The sequence below is a fragment of the Eupeodes corollae genome, chromosome 2, assembly GCF_945859685.1.
Source record: "Eupeodes corollae chromosome 2, idEupCoro1.1, whole genome shotgun sequence".
Classification (NCBI taxonomy): Eukaryota; Metazoa; Arthropoda; class Insecta; order Diptera; family Syrphidae; genus Eupeodes; species Eupeodes corollae.
In genome coordinates, this window is record NC_079148.1 from 118642938 (window position 1) to 118668855 (window position 25918).

At 31.3% G+C, this 25918-nt stretch overlaps 1 protein-coding gene across 4 annotated transcripts in view; it reads left to right on the forward strand.

The window, feature by feature from the left end:
• Positions 1-25918, forward strand: part of LOC129948399 (prominin-like protein) — a 212981-nt gene that overhangs the window by 136198 nt on the left and 50865 nt on the right. For all 4 annotated transcript variants that reach the window (XM_056059393.1, XM_056059389.1, XM_056059390.1 and 1 more), the window contains exon 3: positions 13530-13563. The gene's annotated coding sequence lies outside the window, so the exon portion shown is untranslated. The remainder of the gene's footprint in view (positions 1-13529; positions 13564-25918) is intronic.

Here is a 25918-nt window from a genome sequence, read left to right on the forward strand (position 1 = left end):
TGATACCATTTTTTTAAACAAAAAATACCTCCAACAACTAACACCATTTTGCTTCCAAAATAATTTAATTTTGCATAAAACATTCTTGTCAACATTAAATGTTGAAATTTATGAAATTTTCATAAAACTTGTTAACCCCTTGTATCTAGAAATTTGTCAACAAAATAATTGCAATTTTCTTTATTAAAACAATATAGAATTCCAGTTAATACATTTATTACTTCAAAATAAAACGTCAACAATATTTATGTACTTCCAAATTTTGTTTTACGTGACGAATATCTCAATCTCACCAAATAAGTTTATTTAGCTCTTATAGCTCTTTCAAGAAATTTAAAAGATACTGTTTTCATCGCACATTAAATATTAACGAAACGTTTAAAGTGACTTTTTAAGGCCTGAAAGAAGCTTCCCAATCTTTAGGCTTATTTATTTGTATGCCTTCTTACAAAACATGAATTTAGTCTAAAAAAATATGACACAAGATACCTAATCATAAAATATTCACCATTCTTTCTGAATTTAAGAAAATCCCAAAAGGAACCCCTTTTCACAAGAGTTTCACAATTATTTTTATCAAGACTTGAACAAAAAATAAAAAAACAAAACAGAAATAGTTCAACGGCATCAAAACTTTGCCTCTTGTTTCCATCCTACTTATTTATGTGCTCCTTCATCAACCCTGGATGCGATATAACGTGTTTACACTTTCACATTAAATGTGTAATGCATTCGCATCCAAGACCGGAAGTATGCTGCCTCTAGAGAGCAAAAAAAAAGAAGTTCTGTTCTGTGTTATACACACATTTTTTTATATATTTAGTATAAATAAAGTTCAACGGCTTTTCCCGTAAAATTGTCATCAGAGCATCGTCAGACTTCCCTGTTTCAAGCCAGCCAGGACAGCAAAACCAACCTAACATAAAAAAAAGCTTCCATATTCCTGTTGCTGTTGTGGATCCGACAAAAGAGCATGATTCATAATAATTAGTAGTCCGCTGCTGTAAATGCGCTTGCTGCTATAGCTACAATATGGACAATACAGACCTTTAACCTGGTTCGTGCGCTTCCACTTCCACCAAGGAAACCTTTTAACCCCTTCGTCATTTGAATTTTTTTAAACATCTTTGTCATAATACCTTACCTACCTCGATATAGCTTTATGTAAGGCTTATAGGAGAAGGTGATATTATAGTGATGATGCTGCGGTTGACGTTGTTTCGTAATATACGGGACTATAGAAGGGCAAACATGCAAGCTCAACGCTTAAAAGCTACATAATTAATCTGATGATGGAAAAATAAGTACAAAACCTCTGTGGTGCAAGGGGGACGGGGAGAGTTTGGGCTGAAAAAAACACAAACAAAAATAATCATTATTTAACTGGGTACGATTACTAGCAATTAGACTTTCTCACTCTCCTTCTTCTTATTCTCGACTTGGTTGCCTTGAGAGTTATAAATTTGCTTGAAAGGCTTACGTAATTATGATTTATGTTGAATTCTTTAATATAGATGAATGTGGGTATGCCTGAAAGCCTGAAAAATGGGCGGCATAACGTGGGAAGGAAGTTGGGTTGCACTTGTTTAGAATTTTAATTGTTCTTAATTTTTTGCTGTGAAAAGTTATCCAGGGGTTGGAAGATGAACATAAGTAACCTGATGGGTTACAAAAAAATATTAAAAATTAAAGAAATGATAAAAGTTTAACCTTAAGGTTTTCTTTTTAAGTATAAAAAAAAACACACAAAAACTATAATTTCAATTTGTTCATCCTATGTCTGTGCTATTTTACGTCTTTTTGGACACCAATAAACACACCAACCATAAAAAAACGCACTTAAAACGCCCATTTCAATTTATAGTTGTTCATTTAACGATTAAGACATAAAATTCATATATAATCTTCGTTGTCGTCGTTCTGGGTGTTTTTTCTTTAAAAAAGTTCCCAAACAGAAGCAAGGAAAAAAATTTCCTAAGAATCCTTGACGTGAAGAACGATTAAAAATATAACACGATCGTCTTTTATATAAAGCAAAAAAATAAAAACGAACGAAAAGAGAAAAAAAACATCTTCCCCTTTTCTTTCTAATTAAAAGTCTTGTAAAGTTAGAAATTCTATAAAGGTGATGACGAGCTGTTGTACGAGCGACATAAGAACGACCCAATAACCTAATCAAAAGACCATAAAATGAACACACCTCTTCCTTAATCTTATTATATAAGAGGTGAAATTCCCTTCAAGTTATCCTTAAATATAATTTTTTCTTTTCTTTTTGATTTTTTTTTTGTTTTGTTCCTGGTGTAAAACCACAGAGATGATGATGGCGTTGACGAAGACGATGAACGGCTTCCGGGTTTCAAAAGAATTTCAGTGCTCTTTTTTTTTTTCATATTCGAGCATCACTTTAAGTTTTAGAAGTAGAACAAAAAATCCATGAAGGAAAAAGAGTAAAATATTGTAAGAAAAAAGTTGATTTGATTAATAAAAAAATAAAATTGTTCAAAGGGTGTCTCAAAATGTTCGTAAAATTAGAATTGGCTACTTTCCGGCAACTGGATTAGAGTTTTTAATTTAATTATTATTATTTCTTAATAAATGTTTGATTGCATAAGTTATTAGAAAAATATTGCATTTTATTATTTGCGTTAAACAAACTAAGATTCATAAACAAACTTCACACTGGAAACATAATGCAAAGTTGGTTAAAAAATGCAGATTTAAAAATTACATTGAATTTTGGTTAGGAAAATATTTTTTTCATTTAAATTTTTATATTCATGTGCGTAAAAACAAATTAATTTTTTTTGGAGGGCTCAAGTAAAAGATCAGAATTTCATGGTTTTATGATGTTTCAAAAAAAATTTTTAGGCCTTTGTAAAACTAAAGATAGAGATGTTCATAATATTTTTGTAATTGAATATAAGAATGCAAGCAGCTGCCTTAAACTGTGAGTATAAAATTTCATACAAAAAACCTCCAAAAATAATATTTTTGGTTTGTTCTTTTTTTAATTTTTTCTGTTTCAAATTTTTTTAGAGTTTAAAAAAAGAAAAATGTACATATGTACTTTCTTAAAGTGGTGTAATACCCATTTATTTTTAAAACTGTGCTTAACAATTCGAAGCTTTAGATTTTAAAAATGATAATAAAAGCCTTTAAAGTTAAAAAAGTTTTTTCTATATTAAATGCCAAAAAACTTACAATAAATAATCATAAATGATTTTCAAAAAATATCCGTTTGTTACATATAATTTAAAAAATCTCACAGTTTTCTTAAATTCTTAAATGAAAATACAAAAACATCCAGCTAAGCAAATATTCAAAAAAAAAAACTGGTAAGAAAATCACATTTGTTGCAAACAAATATAAAATGAAAAAACCGAAATTTCTTGCAAAATTATTTAAAATCGATTTTCGAATGTTTTGAAAACAAAACATACATTAAGTTGCGATCATTTTTATAGCAATTACTGTTTGCTTTTTCTTAATTTTTTAAATTGAGAATCTTAAAATTATTAAGTCCTTAATAACCTCAAGTTTTGAAAAAAGGTATTTCAAAGAAAAAATCAAATAACTAATTTTCTTAAAAAGTAAAAATCCGGTTCACCGTAAATATCTCGTGAACTAATAATGCTTTACAAATTAAAAGAAAGCTCACTGATTTGTGGCACGAACTTACTCCTTTATCCAAAGACTCTGTTGTCAAATAATTGCCATTGATCAAAAACACCTCAATTTATTAAGTGTTTTTTTGTTTTCTAAGATCGTTAGACCGTTTTTGTGCGTGTGTAAGTACCTTCGTACGCCCATTCGTTCGTTAAGTTTTTTCGTCGTCCATAACTCAAGAACCAGTAGAGATATCGAATCCGAATAAATTTTATTATACAGATAATAATGCAGAAAGATGCAAAAATGACTCTCACAAAATTGAGTTGGTGGTTTTTTTATCAAAGCAATTTAAAAAAAAAGTTGGCAATTTTGGTTAACCTTAAATATCTCACGAACCAATAACTCTAGAGAATTGTATAATTATGTATTGTGACGTGATACCAAACACTTTAATTTTTTGAAAAAAATCGAATTTACGGTAAAACTGATTAACAACAATATTTGTCACCTTAAAAAACTGATTTTATCTTCAAAATAATTTTGTGCAACGAAAAGTAACGTTTTTAATATGTGGTAAAATTTTGAGAAAAAAAAAAACATTATTTAAAGTTGGTAAAAATTTACTTTCGACTCAAATATCTTTATTCGAAAAATTGGTATCTTGAATTTTTAGAAATTGGGAAAAAAAACTCCTATGGAAATTTTTTTCTCTCTGAATATTTCCCCGTTATTAAGTTGTCAAAATTGAAAGCAGAAGCAGTTGGCAATTCCCAACAAAATAATAATGAAAATATTAATAAAAATTATTCTTTTTAACTGCGAATTTAACAAATACTCACCAAGTTCTCGTTTTGATTAGTTTTATTTAAAAAAAAAAAACGAAATATTGTTAATGGTTTCACAACAAATCGGTGTAAGGAAGATGTATCAAAATTTTTGAAAGAAATAGAGAGAAAACTTAACACTTAACCAACAAAACCTATTTCTGAATGGAAAAAAAGTAGGTGATAAGTTGATAACCATGATTTTTTTCTTAAAAAAAAAAAATTATTTAAGGTATGGCTTGATAAAAAAAGTACGTAAGGAAGAAAATGTCTGAAAACAAAAGACAAAAAAAGCAACCAGTGGAGGCCCAAACAAGGAGTATAAATTTTGTGCGTTGGAGGAAACTATAATACGAATTTGTGCCTTAGAAGAATTGGCGGAAGAATGCCCAGAAGCTTCAACTTTTGTTCTCGCAGCTGAACATTGAAAACAGAACTTCAACTCCTCGTCCTACAAAAAAGCCACAAAGAGGGCATAACTTGTAACGTCGCTTTGGAACCAGAAATCGAAATCCAAAAAGAATAAGTTTGAAGGGGCAGTTGAGGCTATGAAGCGACACCAAAAAGAAATAGAATACCAATAACAAAATTAGTGAGTTTCAAAAGAAGATGTTGGATGAAACCTCAAAGCACAACCTTGAAGTGGATGTGATGAGAATGCAGGAAGTTAAAGCAAAGCTGGAGTTCCAAAAATGTTTAAACAACAAAAATTTCGTTAATTTCGTTTAATTTCCCCGGTTAATAATACAAATTATATTCATTGCATTTTTAATTAAGGATTAGGTCTAGGACGAGAACAAACAATTTTTTTCACTAAGAACTGACTGTCAAATCGTTCCAAAACTATGTTCGAAAATAAATGTATTGTTTTTAAGTTGGCAAAATTTGTTCTCAAGGAAAAAGAATTCCGTGAGAAATTCCTGATAGTAGGAACTTGCTCCCGGGAAGAAAAAGATTTCTAGGGAAAAATATTTCCCACGGAATTCCCGATAAGGCTGAATAAGTAAATGTTTATAAAATCCACCAGTCAGTTTTTTCGTGAAAAAAAAACAGTACGCAAAATTTTTAAAAATTTGTTTTCGACTAAAAATATCTTTCACTAAAATAGATTTTAAAATTATACTTTTTCAACATATGCAAAGATTTTAATTTTTTTTAAAGAATATTGAATTGACAATTTGTTTAACAAACACGAAAACCTAAGAACCTTTTAAGCAACACAACTCGATAAACGGGGTGGAAGTTATCAGTGTGGGTGGCATCCCAGCCTCTTTTTAAATTATTAACTTATTTATACATTTTTATACATTTAAAATAATAAAAGTAAAGAAAAATATTTTAAGATAAGATTTAATAAAAATTCATCGGTTTGTTTTTTGACAAAACTCGAATTTTCGATTTTTAACCTAAGTTTCTTATGTTATTATTACTGTTGTATTTAGTCTTACAAAAATGAAGAAAAAATTCTTTACGCGAATCCGTGAAAAACCTTGATTTCCAATTTTGAACTTAATCGGCCTAAAGGTTAAGGCTGTAGGACAAGCTTACAGAAGGACGGAATCGGAGGACAAACTTTTGTCGACTTCTCTACCATTATAATGTAATTTTTTATTGAAATTTCGAGTTAGAATGTTTTTACTCTCCATATATGTAGTTCCTTAATATCGCAAGTAAAAATTAAACTGATAGTGTTATTGTATACTTTAAAAACACTGAACAAAAAATATTTCTTCTTGGTCATAAATATTCTTTCTTGAAGAATTGCAATAGTGATAAAAGCTTTTTATTTTTGCACAAAATATAATCGCTAAATTTTATTTAAAAAAAAAAAAAGATTTATAATAAAGAAAGCTACAAAAGATACTACAAAAAATTGTTTTTCAACAATTCATATCATCTACCTTTTTATAAACTACTGCGTTTTAAAAACCTGCTTAACGATTTCTAAAGTCTAGTTCTTAAAGACACTAATACAGGATTTTAAGTGCGAATTTCATATCAACTTATTCTTATTTTTCTATGAAAAACAAAAATCCCTTCAAAAAATTGTTATCCTTGATTCATGTTCTATTCTATTCAGTTTTCTTACAAAATATCAGCATAATTATTTAAACAAAAATACGTGAAAAAATTTTGTAGATTTAAACATAAGGTTTTTCATAGACATTTTTGAACCAAATTCATATAAGCATCTTTAACATTTTGTACCCAATAGTTTTTGTTTGCAAATTGCAAATTCATGTTTTGTTAAAAGACAAAGAACTCGTTAAAGTTGCTCAAAACAAACATGAATAAATTAATGTACCAGTAATTATGTATCCATTTGATTCAAGTTAACTATTTTTGGAAAAGTTGAATATTTGAGGGGATAACAAGCTGACATTCTGGATGTTCCTTAAGCTCTTAAACAAGCACAAGTATCATAAAGTCAAGAAGAAGAAAATATAACTAAAATTGGACGCAAACATCTAATATGTTAAAAGTGTGTAGTCATGTTAAATGTTAGGAAAAACCTCTTTACAAAAACCACCTTTAATAAGACACCTATGTATTTGTGTTCCTCATCTGATAATGGTTTTATAAATAAGTATGTCACAAAGTATTATTATTTTCACCCATCAGTTGCTAAAACTATTATGGACATCTTCCAACATTCTAAATGGGTGGATGAAGGTGCTTATATGAAAAACAAAAATAATCATTCCCTTGGAATGAGCCAGCCGGCTCAGAACTCTAGGAACTATAACTTTGTCATTAGATAAATGTTTTCATGTGAGAAATATCCCATAAAGACGAGGAAATTACAAAAGTTATGATGGCCACATGTGGCCATTACAATATATTACTCGTGTCTACATAAAAACAAAAAAGAAAACAACATCAAAGGACATTAAGCAAAAATGGCATCTTATCATCTTTATTTTCTTTTTGGTTTTTGTTGTTTTGAAACATCATAGATAAAGTACTTTGATAATAATAATAATTATTATTATTACTTTTATCTTCACCAGTTCCATTGGAACGAGACTTCTTAAAGTTAAAATTTGTGGACACAAAGTGACTCAATTTCCTTTAACAATAACCATTTCGATAAAATATGTTATTTTCTTTAATATTGTTGACAAATTAGAACTGTAAACTAATTTTTTCGTTACACAAAATTAATTGAAAAACTAATGTTACAAAATATGCTAAACAAATTTTACATTATGTTAAAGATTAACATTTAACATTCGTATAAAATTAAGGGAAATTTAGAATATTATTAGTCTTTATTTTTTTAATTTTTGTTTAACTTCTGGAAAATGTCAGGAAGACTTGCGATTCAGTGCACAAACTAGCTGTCCGAAAAGATGCCAATATCGAAGAAGTTTCTCCAGCCCATACAGCTCGTCGTTTTATCTTCTCCTCGACTCGATCTGTTCATACGGTAAGGTAAATCACGAGAAGAAATTTTCTCCCGAAACGACCGAAGGTGGTTTTATAAGTTTTTGTCATAGTTCATGCTTCTGGAGCCTAGGTAGATAAAGGCCTTCACTACCTTAAAGTTACGTCTGTCGATGGTATCGTTTTGACCAAGACGTCGGTTTTGTAGGCCCTTTCTTGATGACAGCATTTACTTTGTTTTGCTCTCATTAACCGTTAAACACATTTTTACCGCCTGTGCCTTAATACTCACAAAAGCCTCATTGATATCACGATGAGTTATATCGATTATGTCAATGTCATCAGCATATACTAATAATTGGACAGGCCTTTGAAAGAAAGTGTTGACGTGGGAGCTTTGCACTATTCGTTCAAGGACGACGTTAAAGTAATCGCATGAAGGCTTTTTTGACATCGAAAGTTTCCGTTTAGTTGTTGCAACCTTTATGGAGCAGTGCTAATTTTGCTGCACAAACGGACGAGTTTGGAAGAGATGCCAAAACTAGACACGGTTCTAGTTCATCGTTATAGATGCACAATAGGTCATATGCGGGCTTGAAATCGATGAAAAGATAGTGGGTTTCTGATTTGATGTTCTTGAGTTTTTTCTAGGATCTAAGGGATTCAATATTTTCAATAAAATAAAATTGTGTATAACATTTTATAACTCTAAGTCGTTAAAAATGTTATACAAAATCTTCTCCGTCAGCTTTAAGGTGAACTTAGTCTATAAAGATTTCAAACATAAAAAATTGTCACATATGATACCTTCATTTAAGTTTTCATCGTTTCATCTAGACTCAAGCCACATTTCTTTTTCTTTTAAATTCAACTGAACTAAAAATATCCCCAGTTAAAACATAGAATTTGAACAAAATGGAATTATTGAATAGTAATGATGTTATTAAAAAATGCGGATGAAAATTCTGCTGTTGCTGAAGATGCTGAAATTGTTAGACCTACGGACGTTGTCGTTACGCCAGCAAGTAAAAAAGACGTTGCTGCTTGAGAACAAGGTAATTTGATAAGCGTCTTAAGAGCACTCGAATTGTTTCCAGTTCTAATATCCAGAATGGTGAACTTCTAGTTTACACGAATTTAAAATGGTTTCAGCTGTGAAAGTTCTGTCCATTAATTCAACCGATTCAATTATTCAATACCTTTCGTCTAATTTAAATGTTAACACTTCTTATTTTAAACGCTACAAACTTCTGAAAAATGGATCTGACGCAAACTTGAGATTTGTTTGCAATAAAATTCCTGCTGAATTTATAACATCTGTTTTCAATACATCTTTTTGGCCTTACAGAATAAAGATTCATAAATTCAACTACATCCCAAAAAACGTATCGTCGTTTGAGAAATAAAGAACCCAAATGTTTCTCCATCTAATTCTGATTGCCTGAAAATCACAATTCCAGTGGAATTCGTACAAAAATCGATGTTATCATTATTGTTGAATCTTGGCTTTAGAGTGGAATTTCTGATTCTGACATTTCTGACGTTAACTCTTATATGGTCTTCCGGAGGGATTGCTTTGTTACTGCTGGAGGTCGTGGAGGTGTGCTACTTGTTGCCAGTCACTTAAACATGTCATGTGAATCAATTTCACTACCTATTACCGATATTGAACAAATTTGTGTTTCCATCAGTCTTGAACCATGTATGTTAATGTACGTCATCGTTAGGTATATACCACCAAAAAGCAATATTGAACTTTATGAAAAACATCTTACTAACATTGATTTTGTTAATAATTTCAACAACAATTTGCATAAAATTTGTATTATTGGTTATTTCAACTTATCCGATATAAATTGGTCATATTCCTCAAGTGAAAATACGCTTATCCCATGTAATTTAAAAAAGATTCTCAATTAACTTTTGTTGAACATTTCTTTGCTTTAAACTTAAATCAAATCAATAGTATTGTAAATAATTAAGATAAAATTCTTGATTTAGTTTTTACATCACAAGATGAATTGAAAGTTTCAATCACAAATTCTATTCCATATAGTTTGTTAAACTATTCAATCCACCATAACGAATTTTATATTGAAATAATATTATATAGATATTTATTACTTAACTGTAACAATCCAAAACCATTGAACTTCTTAAAATCAAACTTCATTAAACTCGATAATTATCTTGGAACTGTAGACTGGAATACTGAATTTTTAAACCTAAACTTGAAGAATTGGTTTCACGGGTATCTTAAATACAGTTTTTAACTTATTTGCACTTTAAAGGATAAAAAAGAATATCTCAAAACCTCAGTGGTAAAATAAAAGGCTGACTCATTTAAAAACTTTGAAAAATATATCATTTGCCAAGTATAAAATGTTAAACACTTTATTCATTTTGTAAACTTCGTAAAGAATTCATGGTTCTAAGCAAATTCTTGCACGGGAATTATATTTCGAATATTGAGCTTAATTTGAAAAGTGATCTGAAACGATTCTGGAGTTTTACTAATTCTAAAAGGAAATCAATTGGCATTCCTACTACGCTGAATTTAAGAGGGGATAATTCTACTAACATTAATAAAACTCTTGATCTTTTTGCTCAATGTGTTGGATCAGTTTAATCTACTTTACAAGGAAACTTGGATCTTCTTTCAGATATTACCCCTAAAGTAGATATTGGCTTAATACACTTAGAATTATCTAAAATATTAAATGGTCTTCAGAATCTTAAACCCAATCACATTCCTAGTGTCGATAGCATTCCTGTTCTTGTCTTAAAAAAATGCTCTAGTTCTGTATGATTTCCATTGCAAATTATATTCAACTTATCTTTATCGTCCGGAATATTTTTGGACGAATGGAAATCTTCTTTTCTGATCCCAATTTATGAGTCTGGTTCGAAAAATAATGTTTAAAATTACAGAGGCATTTGTAAACTGTCCATAATTCCTAAATTGTTCGAAAGCTTAGTAAAGACCAAACTGGATTTTTTCGTAAATGAACATGTAAGTGATGCTCACCATGGGTTTATATAGGGTAGATCAAATGTCACTAATCTCGCATGTTTTTCCTACTTCGTTATTAATAGTATAGAAAGTCAAAGTCAAGTAGACGCTATCTTCACGGATTTTAGTAAGGCATTTGATTCTGTATGCCACAACATACTGCTTCGTAAGCTTCATAACTTTGGGATTCACTGTAATCTCCTTCAGTGGATTTCATCCTTTTTACCTGATAGGGTACAAAAAGTAAACTTGAAAATCAAACCTCGAGATCTATTCAATGTACCTCAGAAGTTCCCCAGGGCAGTCATCTGGGTCCACTTTTATTTATAATCTTTATCGATGATATTTGCAAAAACATAAAGTTCAGCCAATGTCCAAGTGAATTCCATTTATGACTGCTTTAATCTCCAAATAAACCTCGATATTTATCAAACACCAGTTTAACACCACGATAATGTCAAGAAATGCTTGGCTATCTCTTTCTCTAGGAAACTCTCAACTTATAAGTTTGAATATGCTCTTGATCGTATCCCTCTTCAGAGAACTGCTACAGTAAAGGATTTTTATATTTCCTATGATTCCAAGTTTACATTTCTTCCGCACATGGATGTCATTGTAGCTAAAGCCAACTCTATGCTTGGTTTCATTAAAAAAAAACTCAACTGACTTTTCGGAACCCTATACGCTAACATCTCTATATAACCCAGGAGTTAGATCATTACTTGGGTTTGCTGATGTCATATGTAATCCTTTCCAACAAACATTTTTGGATAGAATTGAGAAAGTTCAAAATCGTTTCACAAAATATGTGTTTTGTAAAATGCGCTGGAATTTTTGTCCAGATTCTCAAGCTTGAAGTAATCTTCTGGGTCTGAAATCTCTTAAATCTCGAAGAACTATTCATGATATAATATTTGTGTGAGATATCTGGCGTTACCATGCAGCACTGGCAGTGCTTTTAAACCTAACACCACTTGACATCTTCTCTAAAAAGGTGGCTGCCAACTCATGTGTAAGGCTTAGAGCCACCTCTCAATGGACCAGTAACAATACTGGACATACTACTATTCTAGACAATTTCAGATCTATCCCAGATCGCTTAGACTATACCACCCCAAAAATGGTATTTGGTAAAAGATTCCATATGTCCATCCCTTCAAGATACTCCTGGGAAGAAGAGGGACCCCTGGAAGACGATGCAGTACACTTCTATACTGACGGTTCAAAGACCGATCACGGAGTTGGAAGTGGTATATTTTCAGAACTACTGAATCTCAGTCTATCCTATAGACTTCCCAATCATTGTAGTGTATTCCAGGCAGAAGTAATGGCGATTAAAGAAGCACTATCCTGGCTCAAAGAAAACGTTATATCTTGTAAGGATATACGCATCTTCTCAGACAGCCATGCCGCTCTTAAATCTCTCGCGTCTGTCTCCACAAACTCTCAAACAGTCCACGATTTTCGATCATCTCTAAATGAAATGGCGGACCAATTTAACATTCCCCTCATTTGGGTGCCGGGCCACAGAGACATTCCGGGAAATTGGAAAGCCGATGAGCTCGCCAAAAACGGAACACTTCTGCCTAATGTTAGACAAAAACATAACATAGGAACACCACTTGCTGCATGCAAATAACTTCCCAAGCAATATACTCTAGAAACAACAAATGCTGGATGGTAACAGAGTACCACCTGCCTAGCAACCAAGTAAATATGGCCAAGTATTGACTAAAAACGGTCAAAAGGCTTGATATCACTGAGCAGACAAAGTAGAAGCTCTACCATTGGAGTAATAACAGGACACTGCCTAATAGGAAGACATGCTCTGAGGCTAGGGGTCTACACATATGACTTCTGTAGAAGCTGCATGGACGAGGAGGAAGAGGAAACGGTCCAACACCTTCTATGTACATGTCCAGCACTCTCCATTAGAAGGAATAACTTTCTCGGTAATCCCTTCTTTGATAATACTAGTGAACTGGCAACGATTGACACAAAACGTCTCTCTAACTTTATTAAAAGTACAAAATGGTTTGTTTAAATTCATTACTCTCCCATGATTAACCTCATTAGTGGTATCACAATGGACCCTTGAGGTCTACTTGTGTCAATGACATCTGGACAGCCACTCCAACCTAACCTAACCTTGGCTATACCATATAAAGTGTTCTAACCTTCTATCGTTTATTTAGACCATTGAGTAAAAGATACCTTCTTTTTCAACCTAAATATGGGACAATGAATGAACCAGTTTCAAGGTCTATTGGGGAGTTCAACGAAGTAATTAGTCATATTGACATAGCATGGTCTATAAACAAATTCAAAAATTATTTGTATTATCTATTTTTAAGAAATTAATCATGAATTGTAAATTATTTATTTTTTGTATATACCTATGTATTTATTCATTTTTGCATCTGTTGTTCCTGTAGCTCGTAGATTACATAAATAAATAAATTCATTAAAGAACAACAAAAATAGTACATATACGCCACAGTGAAAAATCAAATGAAAATGAATCCTTTTCCGTGATCTTTTTTATTAATAAGTTTAATTAAATTAAATGAAGAGATTATAATCATATTTCTGTAGAAATATTTCGAATTTTGTATAAATAATTATTTTTCATCATCATATTTATAACAAAAGTTTTACCTAAACATTAAAAAAATTTTTCTTTTAAATTTCAGATATTTCGGGGACTAAACGATTCATACTAAAATCGTAAGTATACGAGTACCTAACCTATACATATCAATATCATTGTAATTTGATTTATAAATTCAACATTGATAACATGTTTTTTTGTATAAAAAAGGTTTTTAAAAAACTTTATGTATCTCTAATCCAATCATTACAAATTCAATCTAAAAATTTCACATGAGTTTGTTAAGTTTTCAAATTTAATTCAACTTTTATCAATTAAAATAATAAATTCACTTGAAACCTTTCAATTAATTTTAATTTGCTATTTTCTAAACTTTTTTTGGTTTCGTTGTAAAATGTGTGAATAATAGAATTCTTTTAAGTGCTTCGCAAAGGGTTCTGTATATTTTTTATTTGCCTTAGAAGGGTTTTAATTTTTTTGAATAAATTCTCTGTCATCAATTACCCTCTCTATCTCTGGTTGAAATGTGACGGGATTCACCTTCCTCAATAAGCATCATCAATTCAAAAGAATTCTTTTTTTTTTCTAATGTTAGGTATTATTAGGAAGATAGGTGTACCCTATGCTCGGTTTCACAATGACAATCCTTATTCTCTTTTTTATTATTGTCCTCGCGACTGAGGGGAACTTGCAGGACTAAAATACAAAAGAATATATAAAAATGCAGATGAAACCCTTTTTGACTGGCAAATGAACAGACACAATCGTAGAGTATGTTTATATTAATGAAAGAAAGGGAAAACAAGAAGACTTAGAATAGGTTAGGTTTTGTTGGATAATGGGTACAGAGGCTTTAGGCAGAAAGTAAAAACTAAAAAAAAGAGAATATCTAAACCTTTCTCAGAATATTATTATTTTTCTTTTTGTTTATGTTTTTTAATATATTCTTATATATTTTAACAAACCGTATATGCAAGTATATTATACTCTCCGAGCGTTCGGGAAGCTTCTAAAATATTACAACATTTAAATTTATACTCATGTATAAGGTATACATAAAGATAGATATTTGCATGTATGTAAATGCAGGACGAACTCGCTTCAATCTGGGTCAAGAACAAAGAAGATTCTCTATGTAGAGATAAACTTTGTATGTGCAATGTGCATACTTGTATGATTATTCAACTCGTACTATATTCAACATCGCTGAGAGATATTGAAATAAAAAAAATTGCATTTGTGCTTCTGCATTAAAAAAAAGTTCAGCCACCAAAAGGCAAATGCACTCAACTTTGTCAGAATTTTCATCTAGGTACAAAGTTTTCAGGCGCGTATCTCATTCTCGAAACAGAGGTACTTGTGTTCAATCCCTATCTGTGCCACTTAACTTTTTTCACGGGTACTGCCTCTTGCGAGAAATTGACAATTCCTCGAAGAGTAATTCTTGACATAAAAAGTGCTTTTTTAAAATTAACCGTTCGGATTCTTCATATAAACTGTAGGTCCTTTCCATCTCTGACAACATTAGTCGCACACAGGAATGGTTGAGAGTTGTAAGTCACTAGGCTCTGGTTCTTTATAGACTTTTAACAAATTTTGTTTCACAGATAATAATATCAAAACATGCAGCAAAGACTTGTATTTCTCCTATCAACCAATTTAACCGTAATATACTCGTTCCTTAACAAAAGTATTCGTTTTTATACTGATCCAAGACAAATTAGGCAATTGGTAGTGGTGTGTATGTACTCAAAAAAGCTTAATCTAAGCATCTCATTTCGCCTCCCTAATCATTCTAGCATCTTCCAAGTGGAAATTTTAGCGATCAAAGAAAACGTGATATCAACTTCTGATATTCGCATCTTCTTTGACAGACAGGCTGCTATTAAATCCCTTGACGGTGTCTCAACCAAATCTCAAACGGCCCTCGATTGTCGATTGTCTCTTATGGAGATGGAGCATCAATTTAACATTCCCCTATGTTGGGCGCCGGGCCACAGAGACATCACGGGAAATTGTAGAGCCGATGAACTCGCTAAAAATAGAACCGTCATGCCTATTTCACCTGAAAGGGAGGAGATAGGTATACCGATAGCTACATGTAAACTTATGCTAAAAGAAACAGCTTTTGCGATAACAAACTCTAGGCACAATTTACCAACATTCGCAGCCACAAAACTTATATGGCCTTCACTGGAAATAAAGCGCTCTAAAGACTTGTTATCTCAAAGCAGACTTCAAATTAGCTCCCTAATAGGTTTCCTTACGGGACACTGTCTTATAAGCAGACACCCAATACGACTTATTGTAGCCTCAAATGACTTCTGCAGGAGCTGTATGGACGAGGAAGAAGAGGAAACAATCTCTCACCTTCTCTGCACTTGCCCTACTCTTTCACTAAGACGCAAACTTCATCTGGGAGGCTACTCTTTTGATAATCCCAGTGAACTAGCTAAAAAGGATATCAAATATCTTCTTCGCTTTATAATAAGCTCAAAATGGTTCGACTAGTTAGAATCTCTAGATTCATGTGGTATACAATGGGCCTTTTCTTTTGACTTAAGTGTGTGGATCCTAAAACCGCATCCAGGTTAACCTAACCTAACCTACTCGTTCCTCCAAGAGCTCCCATCAATTTATCTTCGAGTCAAACTTCAGCCGTGGTGCCAAATATAAAGATTAATTCTTTAGCCGCACTTCGCGAATGTGTAGAAATTGTCCGCACTCTTACTTTCGCAGTCATTGGAATATTCAAGAATGTGTACTGCAACTCCTTTCAAACCCCTTTCTCTCCCTTTCCTTTGGCTCACACTGTGTCTTAACATAATAAGAGTATCAACAATAGCCTTGAGTGTGAGTTTTTTATTATTTTTTTTAGAAAAATCGGATCGGCAATTTTCTTATAAGAATTAAAAACCAACTAAAAATTACGTAAAACTGATAGTAATTGATTTTTGACTTGAATGTTTAGAAAAAAAAAATGTTTACCTTAAATTTTTTTCATCTCATACAAAATATTGTTGATTTGGTAAGATTAAAAAATCCTACCAAAAACAACACACTATATTTTTCGAATGTCTTGAATATCTCAACAAAACACAGCTTAAACTTTAACTATGGATAGCATACTTTTTCAAGGTCCCGGTCCGATTTGTCGAATTGAAAATATTGACATTTCCCGACGTTTTAAGGTTCCTAGAGTCTTAATGAAAGATTTTAAGAGAGATGTTTATGCATGCGTATTTACTCACGTTAGTATGTCAAATCGTCCGTATGTTCGCGAAGATTTTTTCGTCCTCCTTAGCTCAATAACCAGTAGAGATATCGACTTCAAATAAATTTTGTTTTACAGACAATAATGCAGAAAGACGCTGAAACTCTCAAAAAACTTTAAGTAGTTTTCTTACCATTACAAAACGTTTTGAGAAAAATCGAATTGACAGTTCTTTTTACAAAAAATAAAAACTTAAAAAAAAACATTACTAAATGTTGGTAAAAATTGATTTTCGACTTTCATATCTTTTCAAAAATTAAAGATATAGGCTTTAAACTAATTTGATCTCATAAAGAATATAGTTTTCAATATTCAGTAAAATGTTAACAGTCAGTTTTTTTCATAAAAAGTTAAATCTACAAACAAAATAGTTGACAGTTTTTTTTCCAAAAAACAAAGACAGAAAAAACATTACTAAAAGTTGGTAAAAATTGATGTTCGGCTTTCAATATCTCGTAAATAAATGAAGGCATTGACTTCAAAATGATTTCATTCTGTGATAAATGATAAAAAAATCCGATAATACGCCAAATATTGTTAGTAATTTTAAGTCATATTTTCAGAACAATTCAGCTTTTTTAACAAAACACGAAAGCCTAAAAATCTTCTAATCTAGACTAATCGAATGACGGGATGGGAAATTATCATTATGGGTCGCATCCCAGCCTCTTTGTTTGCATCAAGGTCAACAAATATTTCAAACTTAAGAAGAAAAAAAAACACACAATTAATTTGAACTCGATAACTGGGTTTTTGAGATACGAAGAAGATGGTATTCCGAATGTATGGATATACCCCTTAAGTTATTATAAAATAACTCTCTTAAGTGCCATTAAATCATTCGCTTTTGTATACGTCCCTGCCCTACACTGAGCACCTGGGTTGCAAACTACCATAAAAAAAGATCCATAATCTAACAGTTACTCGTCAAGAGCAGAAAGCACAAGGAAAAACCGAACAAGTTTCTCCCAAAACTCGTTCAATTGAATTTGCTCATTGAATAAGCAAGAAGAGATACCTTTTGAATAAAGCATCAGCAGCACAACATCACATCCTTTTTGCAAGGACAACGTACTCCTTCAACGTGCAATCACAAACAGCAAATAGCTAGCTAGCTATTCCTCTCCAATTATTACATTGAACTTCTTTGTATACCTAAATATACATAAAAAGAAAATCACCAAAGAGTGAAAATCATTTCAAAATTTTGAATAATCTTTCCTTTTTTTTTGGCTGGTGTATAGTGGGTGTGATTATGGCAAATTGAATCTAGGACGAGCAACGATGACTACGACTACGACTATGGCAGCGCCGCCGATAGAATTAGGATGACCTAAAAAGAGTCAACTATTATATGTTTATCATTGGAAATCTTTATAGGATTCACATTTTTACTATGACTGGACTTAAATTTCTGCAAAAGCATTCAAACACACAGAATATTATATTTTTTTTTATCTTTTTTAAACAAAAGAAGCGAAGTCCTTATTCCTTGTGGGAATACATAAGAAATAAAGTAGAAAGAAACTCAAGATTAAATTTGCTTAATTAAAAGAAAAATTCCACTCCTTTGGTGATATTTGTTGTATATGTTTTTCTTTTTCAATATATTCTGCCATTTTATGGCAATAACGTTATGATTGATTGGATCAAGTTTTACTTAATTAAATATTTTCCTCGGGAATTGGAAAAATGAAAAATGGAAAACGGAAAACGGAAAAAACACCTACAACTATTAATGCTGTCAGGGAGAAAAATGATTGAGGAGGTGTGTGGGTTATATATTTTTTTTCGTTTTTTGATTTTCAAAACAGAAACACTCAAACGTGATAACACCTTCGAGATAGGAAATTCTTCCTTTTTAGTTCGTTTTTTTTTTTAAGGAAAACTTAGACAAGTTTATTGGACCAATCCTTTATGTTGGCATTGTTGTGTTGTATGGTTGTGGTGATGGTGGTTTTTATTGTAAAATATTATCTATTTGGGTTTATATTGTTTTGCATATCTTGATGGATTTGGCCTGTTTTTGTTTAATTTAATTGAAATTCATGTTTTTTCGATTAGGAAAAAAATTGTATTTTTAAAGAAAAATTTCAGGGTAGAAGGAATTTCAATATATTTCTTAATGGCTGAAAATATTTAAAAATATGTACATATACAGAATTTAAAATTACTTTACATTTCTTGTTTGTTTAAATGGTGTCAATAACCAAGGCTTTATGCCATATATTGCTGAAGCATCATTATTCATACGGTTAACAAGATTTTTTTTTTCAAAATACGCGAGTCGTGGATTGATCCTCGCCAGCAAACTTCAATGCTTGTAAATTTTTCATCCGCGTTGCACGTAGCCTGTACATTTATTGAGTAGTACACATTGCGGTTGACGTACTTCTCGTGGTGACAGAGCGGTTTCCTTGTACACACATATGTACAATCCAGAGTACCAATGGCGTAAGGAAACTTATACTTACTGCTCCATAACATTGGCGCTTCTTCTTTTTTTTCAGGAGTGTGTGGGGACATGATCCAATCAATTGCACTGCTTGCAATTTGTAGTGGACTTATTGTACCACCCTAGATATCGTTGATTGATTAACACCAATTTCTTCACCAACACCGATTTGAAATCCAGGATCTTCTACATAACTCAAAAAAATCCTCATTTTTTCTTGACGAGTCAATGCAACACCTCGAGTTTCCAGTGTTGGGCTCAAAAACTCATCTGTCAATAATTGCATACCTGTTTCACTAAATCTTTACAGTTTTCGAAAATCGAAAAACTGCCACTCTAAAAATTTTCTCAGAAAAGTGATTAAAGAGCATATGACGGTGGTTTGAAACGATCACTAATTTAGGAAGCTTAAGTTTGTCAGTGGATCAGGTTTTACTTCAGCTTTTATCCTTGAAATCCGATTTTAAGCTTACCCCTGATAAATTTTGTTCAGCTTAACTTAAAATGAGTGCTCATAGTCTTGCAGTTCCACTTACTAAACTAATCACTTTCTACCGGTGACTTTTTGAATGAGTGGAAACTTTCGATGATAAGTCCAATATAAAAATCAGGCTTAAAACAAGACGTTATTAATTACAGACCCATTTCAAAACTGAAATTAATACAGAAAGTTTTTGAAGCGATTGTGAAAAAATGCATTTATGACGACGTTAGCTCGAGTATATCCGTAGATCAACATGGTTTCGTTAGGTGTAGATTGACGGTAACAAATCTAGCCTTGTTTGCGAATTTTTGTATTAAAGGTATTGAACGTGAAAACCAGGTGGATGCTATTTATACAGACTTCTCTAAAGCATTCGAAAGAGTTCAACATGATATTCTGCTAATGAAATTCAAAGGTTTAGGTTTTTACTCTAGCCTTCTTAAGTGGTTTGAAAATGACCTGACAAATGCAAAATGTAAAAATTGGAACAGTGGTATCCAAGCATATACTTTATCATTCAGGCGTTTCTCAGGACAGCCATTTAGGACCTCTCCTCTTCATACTATTTATCAATGATCTACCACCTAGAATTTGGAATTCTGACTGTTTGCTATTTGCAGATGATCTTAAGCTTGTTAAGAAAATTAAGTGTGAACTGGATTGTCATAGACTTCAATATGATTTAGATGAAGTATCAGCTTGATGTAGTGAAAACCGTCTGTTCTTGAATCTAAAGGTAAAAGCATTACATTTACAAGGTCGCCTAGTGTTATATATCATTCTTACGTTAATTTTGACATACCGCTTTAGCCAGTGAATAGCCAAAAAGACTTATTTTCGATTCGAAATTATCCTTTGATTTGCACTCGTAGCTCGAAACAGTTTTCGGATCCGTACACGATTAAATCTTTGTACATTTCACTTATAAGATCAGTCCTAGAGTATGCATGTTGTATATGGTGTTCATTGTATAAGGTGGGTATAAATCGTATTGAATCTGTTCAGAAAAAATCCTCAAGGTATGCGTTGCGTAAACTTAATTGGGGTGACAATATCTTGCCTAGGTATAGTGATAGATGCTTGTTAATTGACTTAAAGTCTCTTGACGCTAGAAGAAGGTATTATTTAATTATGTTTGCTAGAGATACTTTCTGTAATCGTATTGATTGTCCAAAACTTCTTTCTCTTTTTTCTTTGCATGCTCCCTCAATGCAGTTGAGGATGAGGAAGACACTTTTTTTTTGTTGCAGGTTCTTTTACAAACTACGGTTGATCCGATCCAATTTCACGATCCAGCTCTGAGTTTAATTCAATTTTTCCAAAATATGCACTTGTCTTTAAGCAGAGATGTTCTTAAAACTACTGTTTTGAGTTTAGTGTCATAGATTATTTGTGTTCTGTAAGTTTAATTTCTTTGATTATTCATTTGAAATGCAAAGTAAATTAAAATTCTTGTAAATACAAATTTGTAAATATAGTTTACTCTAAGAGAGATTTGTACTCCATAGATGATAATAATAAATAAAATAAATAAATAAATATTTGCCTGAAAAGTCATTGTCAGATAGCGATTCAAAATGACAGATCTGGCAATTGCTAAAATATCATTTCAGATGTCGTTTTTGACATATGTACATACATATGTAGTTGTTTATAACATTTGACAATTGCAAATATTGTTAATCTTTTGAGCGGATCCAAATTACGATCAGCCAACAATCTGAAAATGAAATTTTAATACTTTCAGAGCAAAATCCGCCAACGGTGTGAAAATATATCTCCTCAAAAGCTGTTTAACTGTTTTCAGTTAGTGGGACCTATTATCAGACCCCTGATCTGTCAATAGTGCTATATCTGGTAATTACCTGCGTTTAGCTAAAGATGCTTGAATTATAGAATCTTATTATCGAAATAGGTTATTTTTAAGTTCTGTAAAAAATCAGCCAACATCTTTTTTTTTTTTAAAGAAAACATAGAAGTTGAAACCTTGTTTTGATCCTTAATTCTTGAATTTCTCAAGCAAAATTCCTTTTTAATTGAACTTTATAATTTTAATAAGTCTCGTAATCACACATAAAATTGACCTAAGTGCTGGACGCTATGTGTACTTAATTTCCATCGGACCTAAAAATTCATTAGCTCCCGTTCTAAGTTTTTGTTATCTATTATTTTGAAATTTTTCGAGTCTTAAGGCTCCTTGAATGTAAATCAATAGAATTAAGACATTTCCTTGAATGTCCATATCCCAAGCACCATTATAGAACTGGACTTCTAATAAAATTTGTGTTACAGGTAAAAAATCTACATGTGAAGAAATGACTTTTATAAAAATCCGACAAGTGGTTTGACATTGACAGCTTAAAAAAAACACTGTTGTATATTATTAAGTTGATTTTCGACTTAAATATCTTAATATCTAAAAAAGATATTGACTTCAAAATTATTTCATTTTATACAATATTTATTTATTTATTCGTCTTTCAAGTTACAACACTTTATTGAGACTACATTAAAATCCAACATTATATTTACAAATTGACAGTGCTAAAAACATAGTGTTACAACAAATTCAATACATCTTTCTTAATATCTAATCTATTTTGATTAAAATCAATTACAAACTTAAATTCGTTAAAAGCAATACAAGAAGCAGTTTTCCGAGACGGAACATACATATTATATCAATCCTTAAAATACTTGATTGTCTTAAGGGATTCCATATTATGCAAAAATATTCAAGTAAAGGTCTTACAAGTGATACAAAAAGAGTTTTTAAATGACTTAAAAGTTCTTGCTCTTCTTGAAGTAAATCCCAACATGGCGTTAGCTTTTGAAATAGCATTATCAATTTGAAGAGAAAAATTCATATTCGAGTCAAAATTCACACTAAGATCCTTTTGATTTGCTAACCTCATTAAGAATTGATTCTTAATTTTGTAATCAAAACATATCGGATCCTTTATTTTAGAAAACATAACAATACTACATTTTTGTACATTAAAATTAAAACCATTTATGAAACACCACTTGGTAATATTATCAATATCCAATTGAATTTTACTAGCCTCTGATGAAAAACTTACAGAACTAACAATCTTGAGCTTATCAGCATATAAAAGATATATAGAACTTTTAATATTATTCGGTAAATCATTTATAAATAAAATGAAAAGAAGTGGACCAAGATGACTACCTTGTGGTACACTGGAAAAATGTTGTATTTCATTGGAAACATCACATCACCAATTTTGACATATTGTCTTCGTCCAACCAAATAGCTTCTGATCCATTTTAGGAGATTCGAGTGGAAGCCAAACAATTCAAGTTTTTTCAAGAAAACATTATGTTGTACCCGATCAAACGCCTTGGAAAAATCGATGTAAATTGCATCCACTTGAGTACGATTTTCTAAACAAGCAAGACAGTAATTTGTAAAAATTGCTAAATGTATTTTAGTAGATCTACTACTCATAAAGCCATACTGATGCAGGGAAATATGGTTTTGAACTAAACTATAAAGTTTAATTTTAACAATTGCTTCAAATAATTTTGGGATTAGCTGAAGTTTAGCAATAGGTCTATAACATTTTACAGATGCTTTAGATCCAAATTTATGGAAAGGAGTTATCAGAGAATGTTTACATTTCGATTGAAAATAAAAATACTCCTTGTTTCAAGGACTAATTGAAAATAAAGCAAAGTGGGCTTTTAAAGTTATATTTACAAAATTTTAAAACTAAAAGTGCAATATTGTCCGGTGCGGTAGAGAAACTGTTATCAAGCAACGATAAAGCATTCAATACATCAACTGTCAATTAAGAAAGGTCACCAACATTAATGTTAGAATTGAAACTAAGTGTTTCAATATAATCAAAACCCAAACGATTGGAAAAATAAAGCAAAATTATTACAAATATCTTCTAAATTTTCAGAAAAAATACCATTTTAAGAAATACTGGAAGGAATTCCAATTGATTTTCTTTAAGTATTTAGAAATGACCAAAAACACTTCGAATTAGTTTTTATTTTCGACTCAAGCAAACAAATATATATTTATACGTAAATCTTCTTAAGAATTCGTACTCTTTCCAAGATCTAATAAATTGTTTACGAAAAGAATCCGAAATCTTAATCTTTTTACGAAGCTTAGCTACATATTAAATAAATTTTTTTTTTAATTTTTAGAAGCATGGAGTGAAAAAAATGAAAAACATGCCAAAAACAATATGAAATTCTATCTCACCAAAAAAAAAATTAAATTTTTATTATAAATATACCTTAAAATTCTATAAATAACAATTTGGAATATTCGAAAGTTTTTGAAATCGACACTTACAATCTTACACTCATTCGTTGTACAAAAGTTCGTTTTTTATCAAAAAAGGGTCGAACTTGTGTTATTGCTTTTAAAACACTTCTAAGATGACAATTTCGTCACTTCATTGTCATGATGTTTTAGCCTCAAGCAAAATCACACAAATAAACTTAATATCTATTCTCTGTACATTTGCTTTCTTCTAAATTTGTTTACATGTACACTGTACAATTCACGTGGATGGTTTCCTAGCTACACTCAAAGAAATTTAAATTTCAAATCAAAGAATCAAAGAAATTTCAACATCATTCTTAAAGTAGCTTGGAGCCTGGTAAAAATTCTAACATTTGTTTTTTGTGTGGAAAAATGGTTTTTAGCCAGAAATGAGCCTTGTCACTTTCACCTGATGCTCGTGAGTTAAATTATACTACATTGTTGTTGGTCTAAGGTTCGGCTCAGTTCAAGTTTCCACGGATATAATCCCAAGCTATGTTTTATGTAAAATTTTCGAAATTGTGGTTTGCACGAATTTGAATGGGTCGTACGAAACTGATAGCGTCTTATTCTCCTAAAAAAATACAGCAAATTTTTGGCAGATCTTAGGTTAAATAAACGAAGAACGTTTATTGCAAATGGTGACAAAATATAGACAAATCAAGAGCTGCTTTAAAAATATGGCTACAATTTGTTGTCAAAGTATAAGGAAGTAATTAAAGAATACAAAAAATCGTGGTTTTAATACATTTTCGAAAAACATTACAAGTCTTATAGCTAAAGCTGGGAACGTGACGAAGCTTTTTTTAGTCTTGTCTAAATCTCTTCAAAATAATAAAATTTGAGACCAGTGTTTTCCTTCACTTCCAAAGTAATGTTTACTCAATTTTACAGACAAATCAACATATAAGAAATTTTACATCATGAAGCTATAAAAACTGACAAAATTGAAAAATATTCGGAGAGTTCGCAAAGTTTACCGTCTCGCATCGGTGTCGTCCAAGATGATTTTAAACACTAGCAGATTCCTAAGGACAAAACCGAGACTTTTCTTGTTATGTTGTCCACTTAGAACTAATATTTAATAATATTATGATACCTGTCACTTTTTCTCCCAGTGTACGTACTTTTCCTTTAACTTGCTTTTGTCGTGTCGAACTATTGTTTGTTTATCATCAATCTAGGTGTTCGTATTCTCGTATCTTTGTCTATTTATTCACACCAAACAATCTTTTCAATATTCTTCGTTTTATCAGTTTTATTTTTGTTTTTCCTTCTTTTGTTGAAGAAACCATTATTTGATTCGAATGAAATGGCAAGACAACAAAAGCCACAAATATGCGTTTAGTATTTCTTTTTTTTAAGTTCATTTTATACGTTGGTATAAAGTGTGTCGTGTCGTGCTGTGATAATTCGCGTGTAGCAGCCGTATATCATCAATACTTGAAGTCTTGAAGATGATAAAAGTGTGAGATAGATTAGCCATATCACCCACAACTAAACATTTGTCTTTTTCACATAGAACGTGATAAATTCTTTTTGGCCATGAACTAACAACCCCTAAAGAACTGACGGACAGTCGAATGGTCGGTTGGTGATGGCATGGCGTGTCATCAATAAATAGTTTATCTTTGTGAACACACATACGGTCTGGGCCAATAAAAATATATGTAGTCTTGTAACCTAGTGCGTGACCTTTTTTTGGCTAACAATTTGCCAAAAAATACCTCATAGTTGTGGTTTATCAAACTGCCCTAAAAGAAACTTTTCAAACGAAAAAAAGAAAAACTAAATAATAATAAAACTATTTGGTGATACATTAGGATGTGACAAAATAGATAAGTAGTGTCAATGAGTGGTATAAAAATAAGAAAACAATAAACTTCTATGCCTTAACGTGTCTATATTATTAACACTTTTAGAAAAGATACTTTCGTATTAGGTGCTAT